Source organism: Callospermophilus lateralis, chromosome 10, assembly GCF_048772815.1.
Source record: "Callospermophilus lateralis isolate mCalLat2 chromosome 10, mCalLat2.hap1, whole genome shotgun sequence".
NCBI classification, from domain to species: Eukaryota; Metazoa; Chordata; class Mammalia; order Rodentia; family Sciuridae; genus Callospermophilus; species Callospermophilus lateralis.
This window is the reverse complement of record NC_135314.1, coordinates 16387354-16400740: the sequence shown is the minus strand read 5'-3', so window position 1 is coordinate 16400740 and position 13387 is coordinate 16387354. Positions and strand designations below refer to the sequence as shown.

The 13387-nt window shown below is 36.7% G+C and overlaps 1 long non-coding RNA gene across 5 annotated transcripts in view; it reads right to left on the bottom strand.

Moving 5' to 3' along the window:
• Positions 1 to 13387, bottom strand: part of LOC143408440 (uncharacterized) — a 71825-nt gene that overhangs the window by 12904 nt on the left and 45534 nt on the right. The window contains exon 2 of one of the 5 annotated variants that reach the window (XR_013092488.2): positions 8317 to 8549. The exons of the other annotated variants lie outside the window; for them this stretch is intronic. This is a non-coding gene — a long non-coding RNA (uncharacterized LOC143408440). The remainder of the gene's footprint in view (positions 1 to 8316; positions 8550 to 13387) is intronic. 5 annotated transcript variants of the gene reach the window in all.

Genomic DNA, 13387 nt, shown 5'->3' with positions numbered 1-13387 from the left:
ACCATGAACAGAACTTCTAAGAAATATGAGATAACATGAAAAGACCAAATTTAAGATTTATCAGGATAGATGAAAGCATGGAGATACAAACCAAAGGAAGGCACAATCTTTTCAATGAAATAATATCAGAAAATTTCACAGATCTAAAGAATGAAATGGAACACCAAATACAAGAGGCTTATTGAACCCTAAAGGTGCAAAATTACAACAGAACCATATCAAGGCACATCATCATGAAAATGCCTAGCATACAGAATAAGGATAGAATTTTAAAAGGCTGCTAGAGACAAACATCAGATCACATGTAGGAGGAACTAAAGCAGATCTCAGTTTATTTCTCAACCTAGCCCCTCAGAGCTAGGAGGTCCTGAACTAACATATGCCTAGCTCTGAAAGAAAATGGATGTAACTGTGTTAGGATGTGACAAGAATCTTGTAGTATCTCTTATTCTTTTTTGAAGCCCTACGAGCCCAGTAAACCATGAGACAACACAGAGAAAATAGGAGGACTAAGGTTGTTGGAAATTTAGAAATGAGAAGAAAGAAAAGGGAGTGACAGGAGCCAGAATCTATGTGTTTGTGTGTGAATATTTTAAGTTTAGAAAACCAAAATAGGAGAAAATGAAGCCTGATTCAGGTCCAGCTGGAGGATCAGAGGGAACTAGTGAGCTAATAAAGATAAAACAGTGAAGTCAGAAGAGACAGAAAACTATCAAGTAGTAATGACAATGTCTACTCAGGATTTAACTTCCATGATAAGGAAAGTGCTCTGGAGAAGATGGGGGGAAAGAAACATGGATACTGTGAATGGTGATAGTGTTTGGGTTTAGAAAACTGAATTTAAGTATATCTGAGACAGAACTCTAAGTACCAGGGCCTTTCCTGTCTATGGGTTATACACAGAACTAAAGGGAAATAATTTTTCTTTCTTCTTCCCTTCCCTTCCTTCCATCCCTTCTTTCCTCCCTTCTTTTCTTTCCTCTTATTTTCATTTAAGGGTAATCCATATTCCTCAGTGTTATTAAGAAGGCAGCACCTAAGTACAGGTAGCTATAGGGACCTCCAGTTCCTCCGTCCCTGTTTCCTCCAAAAATGTAGGCTTGGAAGAGAAGCTTTCGCCAGACACAGGCATGGCCAGAAGGAATTCCTAGAAAGCTATGTGAGCCTGAACTGAAGACTTTGCACCTCGCGTCAAAGAGATCAGTCTTTCCTGAGTTTTCTCATGTTCTCCTAAATTCAATGGGGCACTTGTCTTAACTACAGGTGGTTCCCCACTTACAGCAACTTGACTGCTAATGAGTCACCAGCTCAGCGCTCTTCCACTTACTCAGAGCCCTGGCAGAAGGCCACGCAGAACTGCACCATTGGCACTGTCTGTTCTCTGACCTGCACTAATATTGAAGACCCTATGTCCTGGGTCCCTGACTTCAAGGACCTCTTGATAGCACAGTCAGTTATCCCTGCTTGGGTTGTCCTTGGTGCTTTGTCTCAACCATTCCCTGTCAATAATCAGGATGTGGGGGGGGGGAATAATACCAATGTCAGCTACATTATATAAAGCTCTGCTTTATACCTTTGTGCTCATGTGATTCATTTTGTACTAATAATTAAGCATTTTTTAAAGAATTTTTTTAGTTGTAGATGGACACAATACCTACCTTTCTTCCTTCTTCACTCCCTCCCTCCCTCCCTCCCTCCCTCCCTCCCTCCTTTCTTTCTTTCTTTCTTTCTTTGGTTCTGAGGATCGAACACAGTGCTCACATGTGCCAGGCAAGTGCTCTAAACCCCAGCCTAACCAAACATTTTGAGCAATCACTATAGCAACCTTTTGGGGAAGTTGTGTATATTTTATTCCTTAAGAGATTTTGAGAGAGACAGTACAAACTGTATTTTGCTTATAAGTACATTTAGATTATAAAGTGACATGTGACTTGAATAAAACCAAAAAGCTCATGTATATCAGAGTGGGAACTAATATAAACATTTTCCCATTCAAAATCCTATTTTATCTTTTTTTAATTTTTAAAAATTTTTTTTTCTTTAAATTTTTTAGTTGTTGATGGACATTTATTTTATTTATATGTGGTGCTGAGAATCGAACCCAGTGCCTCACCATGCATGCTAGGCAAGCGCGCGAACAATGAGCCACAGCCCCAACCCCTCCTATTTTATTTTTATTAATCAATATTCTTTTTTCTCTGGAAGCTCATCGTGTCTAATTATTTTATTGTTCAAATATGATAATAATATATACTGAAAGTCTTTATGCTATGTAGCATTTGTTGATAAGAAAGACAAATATTTAATTTTTATAATGTTCTGATCAATGGCAAAATATGAGCATCAGACTGTTAATAGGAAACTATTCTTTATTACAACATTTTATTTGAAAACTGAAATCCACTTTAATCATTTAATCTATGGCCTGAGTGATTAGCTTGAAATTCAACATTATTAGAATTCAACATTATTAGTATTAGAATGATTTAGGAAAATTACAGAAGGCAAAGGCAAAGGCTTTGAAAGAAATATCATCTTCATCTTTGTTTCTGGGGTACAGATAATGTGGAATTTAAATTAGAGATTCAGAAACCTAGCCATTTTCATGAATTCCAAAGCTGTCCTTGTTAAGAACATATCTTGTTGATACATTCTGATGGGTTATCATTCAGAGGTATCAGTGCACCACCTTCTGAAGTCCTCCTGCTGTTGACCTAAACAACTCAGAGATTCTAATCACTTTGTTGAATTGTCATGGACTAAGGTCTAGTCACTGGTTCTGCAGATAAGAAACTGGACCTATCATCACCCCAGTTTACCCACTTTCCAGTGCTGACAACACTCCTGGGTACTTCCTTTCTTTGGTGTTGTCAATTTCCTGATAAAAATGGCAGCTCCTTCATTGCTGATAAATACTTCTGTCGCCCCTCATCTTGTGTTGAGTGCAATAATGGGACCAGCTAAGAGTAATCCCTTACCCTGGCTATAGCACTAAGGTTTAATATACACAAACAAAAAATTCCAGTACTTTCCCCTTTCCTCACCAATGTGTTACTTTTTTAAAGGGCACTTAAACTGTTTCTAAAGTTGAATAAAATATAAAAGAAAGTTCTCCTTATGAAGACTTCTTGGTAAATCATATGGATTGCATAACATTGAAAAAAGTTGAGAAAAACATGGTACCTATCCAGAATAACACCTTAATAATAAAGCAATTATAATTTGCATGTATTTTCTTACAGCCTTTAATTTGACAATTTTATTCTTTTTTTGTTTGTTTGTTTTCTAGATGTGAAAAAATGCTAAAAGGCTTAGGTGAAAAAATAGCATCCCCATTCATACGAAGACCCACTAGCTGTATTCCTCAGAAGCAACTGTTTGCATTTTTAAAGTGTTTTGACTGCTAACTAGATATTTATTTCCATATCTCTAGATGTTGTGTTAATTTTTTTCTTGATTTACCAATTTCCGTCATCATCCAATGACTTTTTCCAATAGCTAAAGATTGATCTTGTATACTTCTCCCATTTCTTCTTCCTCTATAGAGTTGGCCCCCTGTAAACATAGGTTCTACATCAGTGGATTCAATAAATGGTGAATTCAACCAGCCATGGATTGGAGACATTTGAAAAGATTTGCATCTATACTGAGCAACACAATTTCTCTCTTTCACTATTTTCTAACAGTGCAATACAGAACTCAGTTTTGACATTGTACTAGATATTAAATATAATCTAGAGGGCTGGAATTGTGGCTCAGTGGTAGAGTGCTTGCCTAGCATGTATGAGGCACTGGGTTTGATTCTCAGTACTACATATAAACAAATAAGTAAATAAAGGTCCATCAATAACTAATAAAAATTAAAAAATAGTCTAGAAATTATTTAAAGTATGTAGGATGATTGTGTAGGTTATGTTCAAATAGGATGCTATCTTACATAAGGAATTCCAATATCATTGGGTTTTGTGGTCTGGGTGTGTCTGGAAACAAATTCCCTAGGATAAACAGGGACAACTGATTATCCAACAGAGCTAAACACACTTTAGATAAAATTCATAGTTTGGGGAGTTCTGTTTTCTCAATATATAGGAAACAAGGATGATGGCTAAAAATGAAGAAAAGAGATTTTGGAGAGGTGAGGAGTGTGACAGGGATGAAAAAAATTGGCCCAGAAGACCAGGAGAATAATTTGATTAATTATTCTAACTTTTAGTGTTTTTGAAAAAATAAACGAGAGTCAATAAGTCCATGTTGTCAACCTTTCATGCTTAAAAAACAACAAAAATCATTTTTCATCGAATGACTCTATGGTATAATGTTTTATTTAGCTTGAATATTATGGTCAATTGTACACTTTGGTTAAAAAGTAAAAATGTCCTTTGAATTTCCAAAGATGTGGCATCTCCAGTTGAAGAGCTCATGTTCTCCTTGATCTTCAAACCCACTAAAGACAATGCCTGTGATTATGCTAAAATTTGATGGTAATAGAAAAAGTAGAATTTTTTTTCTTCCAAAGAACTGAATCTAGGTCAAAGCCACCAGAAGAATTATGTGAGTTGATTACTTTAGGATTTTAAGCTGAGGGTTTATAAGGAAGCTCAAAAGGCTGGGAATAGCATGACTTTGGATTTGAAGAGTCACATGTTTGGTTTGAATCTCAATTCTGCCAGTGAAATTCCTCATCTATTAAAATGTCCCAAATAATATTTTATTCATGTAATAAAATGAGAAAACTACCAGTTTGCATATCTATTACAATAACATTTCCCTTGCAGAAATGTCCTGTGGAGTGGAAGTCATTTTCTCATAGTACCAGGTCCTTTGTAGGACCTCTAATAATTCAGTGTGGCTCTACTGCAGGACCACACAGTAGCAATGCTATGGAGTATTCACTAGAGCCTCTGCTTATGGTGTGTCATTTATATTTAAAGCAAAGGACTTTCATAGACAATCCATCAGCAAAAAAAACGTTATCAAGTTCATTGGTATCCAAGGCAACACTGACATTGTTATTGACATCTGATTCAGCCCTGATGGTGACAACTCTTCACCCTCCTCATTTCCAAGATCATCATCATCCCCAATTAAAACCACCTCACCTACTATCTCTCCTTCCCACACTGCCCACCCACTCAAAAATCTAAACCAAAACCAATAATAAAACACCAAAAAACAAAAATAAACAAAAACTGGCACAAGTTTCTCAGTGACTGGTATCCTTCCTCACCTTGCTTGTGTTACTTGACCCCATCAAGCGTCTGGAACATTACTGAACATTACTAGCTCAGAGTCCGGACAAAGTAGGTGGAGAGTAAATATTTATTAAGTAAATGAATGGATGGTGTAAACAGTCCACAATTCCCCCCATCATTCTTTTTTCAGCTAATGACATTGTATCTGCTCATTGGTTGCAGTAAAAAGCCTTGGATTCTTTCTCATTCCTAATATTTATTTGGTCAGCAAGTCCCAGAAGTTTGACCTCAAAAATAACTCTAAGTTCCTCTCCTTCTCTCCCCTCTGTCATATTATCTCACCAAAGGTGTTGCCATTGTTCCTTAACTGGCCTCCTGGTCTCTGTCTGACCCCATCTAGTTTCTTCTGTATGTGGTTTCTATGGTGAACCGTTTAAAATGTGAACCAAATAGTATTTTGTAAACCCCTGTTGACTTACTGCTTTAAAAATCTTTCTAGAGTTCTCTATGTCTTAGGTGAAGTTCAGTGTCTTCACCTTACCTCCTTAGATTCATTTCTATCCTTTCATTCATCATTTCTCCAAATAAGTTTCAGTTCCATTGTGTAGATACAATAGAAAGGCAAACTTTCACTAACTCTGTGCCTTTTTACTTTGTTTTTGTTAGTTTAATCACCTTCTTTCTATTATTTTTCTGGATAAAATGCACCTAATTTCTAAGATGAAAAACATTTGTGATTTGCACCCCGACTCAAGGAGAAACGAATCCTTTCTCTTGTGTGCCCTACTAACTCTTACTTCAGTGACTTTTGACATGCCTTGGGACGCTGAGACTGTGACCATCTTTGTGGAAGAATCCTTGTCCTATTCTTTTTTGTATCTTTATTAGTTTCCTGTGTCTTCTTCAACAAATTATCACAAACTGAGTGACTTGAAATAATGTGCAGCTCTGGAGGTGAGAAATTAAATAGTCGCTGAGCCAACTCAAATCTTCTGAGGACTGCTTTCAGCAGGTGGTTTTGTAAAATGGAGCATTGATGGGTGGATTCCTTGACTCACAAATTTGAAGAATGAAATCCACAGATACAAGAATGAGAGCAAAGTAACAGGAGTTTTTAGAATAATAGGAAAAATTAAAAAATAAAAAGAAAGAAAAAAAAGCAGGGCTCTTGAATACGGAGGAGTCCCAAAAGAGGGATGCCAGTGTGTGCCTTTTGTTTAGGTTTTTTTGTGAACTTGATCTTCACTCTAGGTGATTGGTTGGATGATATGTAAATATAGGACCCAGAAAAGGAACAATCAACTCTATTTTGTCTTCTTTAGCAGATATGGAGAAAAGTGATTTCTAAGCCTTCACCAGCATAAGTGGGAGTGAGGGTTTGTTAGTCCAAGAGGAATTTCTTGGGGCAGGGGTAGATTTTGTGGTTGACTATTGCTAGGGCTAGGGGTAGGGGTAACTAGGAGAACAGTTGTGCTTGAAGCTGTCAGAGGCAATGACAAGATGTTCTAGCCAAGAGGGAACTGTTGTGGTTGTAATTGTCAGGGGCAGACACAGGGTGTTCTCCATGGCTGATGTCTTCTTTTAGGATGGCATGGTATCCTTCCTTCCTTCCCTTTTCTAAGGCCCTTACCCTGTCTACCTATGGGTGGTCTACTTTCCTGCCTCAGTTTGAGGAGAGGAGCTATTCTTTCTGTCTTCCAGCTTCTGGTGGCTCTTTGCATCTGTTGGTTTATGGTTGAATCCTCCCATACTCTCCTTCCATGGTCCCACTGCTTTCTCCTCTCCATCTGTGTCAAATTTCTGTTTTCCTTTATAAAAAGAAATGTGATGGCATTGAAGGCCCAACTAGATAATCCAGGATAATCCCCCATCGCAACTTCCTTAACTTAATCATGTCTACAAATATTTCCTCCTAATTATGTTATCACATCTTCCAAGGACTGGAATCTTTGGAGACCTCATTCAGTCTCTCTAGTTTAATCCCCTTCTCCCCATCATTGAAGTTCCACATCCATCTCATATGCAAAATACATTTGCACTGTTTTGATTTGGATACAAATCTCCTGTGTTAAAGCAGCAATGTTCAGAGGTAAAGTGAGTGGATTGTAAGAGTTGTAACCCCAACAGTCCATCCTAGTTTGAATGTCTGTGGATAGATAACTACAGATAGGTGGATTGTGGCTCCAGGAGGTGGGTCATTCGAGTATGTGTCCTGGAAGGATGCATTTCCCCTGAGGTCCCTTCACCATCTCTGTCTGCTTGCTGGCCCCACCAGCAAGGCAGATTTCCTTGACTGGGCCCTTCCCTGAGGATGTGGTTTCTCACCTCAGGCCCAGAGCAATGCAGCTAGACAATCATGGACTGAACCTCTGCAACAATGAATCCCAAATAAACTTTCCTTCTCTAAGTTGTTCTTGTCTGATATTTGGTCACCATGATGGAAAAGCTAACTAAAACATGCACCATCCCATGATCTCTAATGGTCTCAATCAATTACAGAATAAGCTGAAGTCCAAAATCTTATTAAATGTCTCCAGGTGAAAAGTTCCAAATCTCATCACCTAAATCACCTAAGGTGAGAATCCATGAGATTCTGTCTGTGATTCCAACTTCTTCATCTGTGGATCTATGAAACTAGAGAATATATTATCTGTTCACATAGTGAAAAGATATAGTAAATAACTAGTAAAATAATTATAGAATTTCCCATACCCAAGAGAAGAAAATGGAAGTGAGAAAAAGGTTCCAACCAATTTTGAAATCCAGTAGAAAAAATCCCATTATGTTTCAGGGCCTCTGAATGATTGTTTGTGGCCCAAAGCTGTGGGCCTATTACACTGCTTTTAGAGTCATACCTGACTTTTCTTCAATGGTAAATCTTGTCTGAAGTTGAGTAGGTTTTGTTTACCTGTTTCTTGTCTCTAGAATTTTTGAAGTCTGGCAAACTTTTGTTAATTCTGTCCCGTCTCTGTCTCTGTTACTTTCAGTTCCAGCTGACAATGTTCCTGCTGATAAGACATTCTCAAAAATGTTGTGGCTCTCCTGTGTATGTCATGGACAGTTCTTTGTTAGATGAGACCGTCCTTGTAAAATCTTTCTTGGTTAATCCTCTCTGTATTCTTACCTTTTGCTGAGATGGCTGATATACCAAATCTCCTCAGCACTGAAAGGAGGTTGTATAGCAACACTTTGGAACTTCTCTCCAGAGTATACTTTACCAATGAAGTATCTTTGAATTTTGACATCTTTTGTAGTCTGGATTTGCTGAGAATTTCTCCAGTTAATCAAGCGTTGGCTCTTTTTATTTTTTTCCATAACAATTCTTTCTTCAGTTTACTGCTTTCTACTCACACTTTACTAAAACAGGGAAAAAAAAAAAAAAAAAAAAACAGCATTCAAGCTGCACTTTGAACATTTTGCTTGAAATCTCAGATAAATATCCAAGTTCATCACTTACCCGTTTTCCTTTTCACATAAATACAGGGTGCAATTCAGTTAACAAGTTGCCACTATACAATAAGTATTGACATTCCTTTGATTTCCCATAACATAACACTTCTGAGCTTTTCTAGAAGTGCCTTTAACATTCGTATCTCTACCAGCACTTTGTTCAAGGTAATCTAGGGTTTTTATATCAAGTCTGAAAATCCTCCAGTCCCTAGTCATTACAAAATATCAAAACCCCTTTAATATATTTGCTTATGTTTTACATTTGTACCTTGAACCCTAACCCCTTTTACTAAAATCTGTATCAGTTTAAGTCTCTACCAAAGAAATAGAATGAATAAGGTCTCTCTATTTATCTACTAATAGTTGATGATTAATTTATTATACAAAAATCTATCTTATGCACTTTGGGGGGCTTGTAAGGTAAATTCATACTCCACAGCACAGGCCATCAGGAAGGGCTGGTTGTAACTCTCAAACACAATGGTGAATTGCATTCCACAGTCATAATTACTTCTTCAGGAACACTTCAACTCTGCAGCCCTTTAAATTAACCCAAAAGAGTACCAAACCATGTAGGAAAATCTGTTTCATTTAGAGGCAATTAATTATAAATCTGGATCACATCCACAAAATATAGCATCACTTAGATCATTATTCTATTGAAAACCTGGGACCTGGGAATGAGAGTCTAGTCAAGCAGACACAAAACTGATGATTGTGACCAGTGGTTAGGACAGATTCTGGCACAGAGTAGACCTTCATTTAATTTATGCTGAATAAATCATCCTGTGAGCTGTACTTTGGCTATACTTGCCTCTCTGTGGAACTTGAATTCTATGGCTAGTTTCTTAAATGACACTAACATAAAACAATCATTTCTTCCCTAAGTCTGTGCCATTCTCCAACACTGAAACTGCCCCACTGTGCAGTCCCCATGTCTGATCTGGATGAATTGTCATGTGGCCCTGAGCATTATTGGAAGAGTGAATCACTGTTAAGAAGAGAAATGGCTAATTTTGAGTCGGAAGTATTGAGTAGGTGTTTTAATCAGCTTTTTTTTTTTTTTCTTTTTTCTTTTTTTTTTTTTTTTGGCTGCTGTGACCAAAAGATCCAACCAGAACAATTGTAGAGGAAGAACAGTTTATTTGAGGTCTTATGATTTCAGTGGTCTTAGTTCAAAGAAGGCCCATACCATTCCTTGAGGTTGGAGATGAGGCGAAACATCATGGTAGAAGAGTGTGGCAGAGGGAAGCAGCTCTATTGGTGATCAGGAAGCAGAGAGAGAGGTCTCCATTTCCCAGATTCACATATATACCCCAAAGCCTCGCCTCCAGTTACTACCTCCTCCAGTTATACCCTATCACTTCAGTTATAACTCAGTTAATCCCCACCAGGGGATTATGTCACTGACTGGGTTAAGGCTCTTATAACCCAATGATTTCTCCTCTGAGTCTCCTTGTATTATCTTACAAGCTTTTGGGGGATACCACCTCTAAACCATAACAGTAGAAATAAATATACAGAAATTTCAAACCAATTCCTTCTTTTGCTCATTTAAAATATTATATATTTGAATTTATCCAGTCTTAGTTTATTTAAAAGTATTTTTTCCTTTTTCAATTTCTATTTCATATCTCTTCCACATGTGTTCCTTTCTTGATAATCCCTCTCAGAATCATGAATATGAGAAGTTATCCTGGGGGCAGGCAGGTTCTGAACAAAGGCCTCCTAGAGAACTTTTCCTGAGTCAAACTGAAACAAAAGCTAGAAATTATCCAAGCTGTAAACTACTTTTAAGTTGATATTCTAAAACACTGTGAATGCTCTGTGTAAGTTTACCACCCAAATTTGAAATCTTCAGATTTACACTCTTAACTGCTTTAAAAATGAAAATAATGTATTATCATCTTCTAGTTTTCACATTTTCCATGAATTGTTAATGATACACCTATAGGAACTTTGTTTGTCCTGAAATATAAAATTCAGCCTGCCTAGTCATTGAAACACATCAAAAAGTTACTGTCCTTTGCCATTTTTCCCACTTATTTTAAGACTTTTATTTCATCTAAGTAAATTTGAGTTGAAAAATTATCATCTTTAACAAAGAAAATTTAAAAATGTCTATGATTTTGAATCCTGGTCCTTAAACTAACACACAAAATATTCCTATCTCATCTGTTCAGTTTTTTTTTTTTTAATTCAGAATACAAAGTTGTTGACTAAATGATAAATTTTGACTATTCTCAGCCTTTTTCATAGGCCTCCAGTTTTCTGCTGAATTCTTTCAGTAGTTTTTTTCAATTATTATTTATTTATAGTAACCACCTCTTCTCTCTTTTGTTCTCCTGATTTGCAGAAATTCACATACCAAGAGCTGTTAGCCCAGATTTAAAAGTGCCTGATGCCATGTCGACAGTTCTTTTCCATGGTGTATTTTTTAAATTACACGCTTAGAATTTCACTTTTGATGCATCAACAACCCTCTTAATCTTCCCTCCATTACAGGATTCCTACTCGTGTTTGCTCTTATGCTTTCTGAACTTTTTGAACATGACTTTTTGAACATTTATAAATCTAGAATTTATGTTCAACAGAGTAACAGGTCAGGCTATATGGAGATACTAACTTGTTAAAACTTTTCAAATTGGGTCAACTACCTGGGGAATTCTTAGCTTTTTTGGTGTGAAGATTTGAGTCAGGTATGTTCTGTGGAATATTTTAATCTGAGTTTCCGCTAAAGAATGGAATAATGCCAAACCGTGTGTTTTTCATGATTTGTTTTTCCACCCCACCTCCTCTACTGTTACCCACATTCATCTGACCGTAAAAGGCCTTCTAACTAGGGCAAACTCATCCGTGTTTGGGTTCCTCAAATGTTTCAAGCTATTTTTCCAACTGTTGGGGTTTGGCAAACACTTATCAGTTTTTTGCCAACATGGTTGTTTTTTTTTTTTTTCTTTTTAATTTCAAACCAGAATGTATTTCCAGAGAAATATATTCCATATGTTTCTTATTTATTTATACATAACTCATAAAAATAGTTTCTAATAATTATTTTATGTTCATAATAGCTGCAAGCTTTTCCACATCCATATTTTGGTCTGCTCAGAGATGGTTCTCCCTTTTGGTTAGATTAACTTAGAAGAAAATTCTGGACCAAATTTGAAACTCAAGCCAGCAACTAAAAGACTGACAAATGCATTTTTTATTTCTCTTACTACCTTTAACAGAAATAAACAGGGTTCTTTTTGCCTAATTTAACAACAAGGACAGTTCAAATAACTGACGTGTAACACATGCACATAGCATGCTAGAAATGAAAGGGGGACAAATTCTTTATATTGTACTCATAATCGCGAGACCTGCTTGTTTTGGAATTTGCCTCCTTTTCCACTCTGGGTGAGATGTTTTTTTCTCCAGAAATTAACATAATGCTAGTTACGACTTCTCCCCTCTGAGGCTTTGAGTCAATTTTTCTTGATCCAAAGATAGATGTATTGACTTAAATCCTTAAGAGTTTAGGAAAGTTTTGTCTCAGTATTTGCTGCTGAGTTATATTTCATGATTTTTATTTATTTTCTAATTTCCAATGAACAAAAGCAAATCTATTCACTCTGGCAATATGCAAATATAATTCCAAAAGTTGATCTCAGGGATAAATTATAGCTATCTTTTAAAATTCCATTGAAATGGAACATGGTATTTTTTTATCAATTGGCAAATCTGCAGAAAACGGACACCACATTTAAATAACAATCATCCTAAGGGGCTTACATAAAGGGTTTGTTTGCAAATGATAGGAATAGTATAAGGAACCAAGGAACAGTGTAGGGTAACCTGGGCTAATAACAGGGCTAGTAGTTGAGCATGGCAGAAGAAGAGGAGGGAGAAATTTCCAGAATCCAGAACATAATTTAGAGACAAAGTCACTGGAAGAGGAGCAGGGACTTTTGGTTGAAGAATGCAGCCATTTGAGGCAACTCCAAAATAAGGTAAATTTACTTTCTTCCATTTTATTGACCAGGAACCAAAGGGTAATGAGATCCACCATAGTGGTTTAGATATTAGATATCTCCCAAAGGTCATGTAGTCTTGACAAGCTTGTAGCACTATTAGAAGATGGTAGAATATTTAGGAGGTGAGACCTAGTAGAAGAATGTTAGGTCAATGGGTGTGTGTCCTTAAAGGGGATATTTGTACCCTAGCCCCTTTTTCTATCTTTACTTTCTCATTGGTATGAAGTGAACAACCTCCCTTATAATACACTCTCCACCATGATGTGCTGTTTCAATAGAGGCCCAAAGAAAACAGACAAAATGACAGTGGCTGAAACTTCTGAAATTGTGCACCAAAATAAACCTTCCCTCCTTAAAAAGACATATCTCAGGCATTTTTTCACAGTGACAGAAAACCCACCATTAATATTGTCCAAACAGGTCAACTTTCTAAGAAAGAAAGCAGGATGGGAAAGAATGGGAAATTGGTTTAGTGAGTCAAACAGCAAATTATCTGGGACATATTGAAAAAGCCATGAAACACCCCTGCTTTGAAACATAAAAAAGAGACACGGTGTTTGCTAAATTTATTTGTCTGAATATTTCAAGGTAACTTTAACACCTACACAATTAATTTAATTCTGGTCTTGCTGGTTGATGTCTCCTACCACATGTGGACAGTGAACATCTGTAATATCAAAGTCTTCACAGGTCTCTAGTCAAGAATGGCAAACACAATACTTTGTTAAT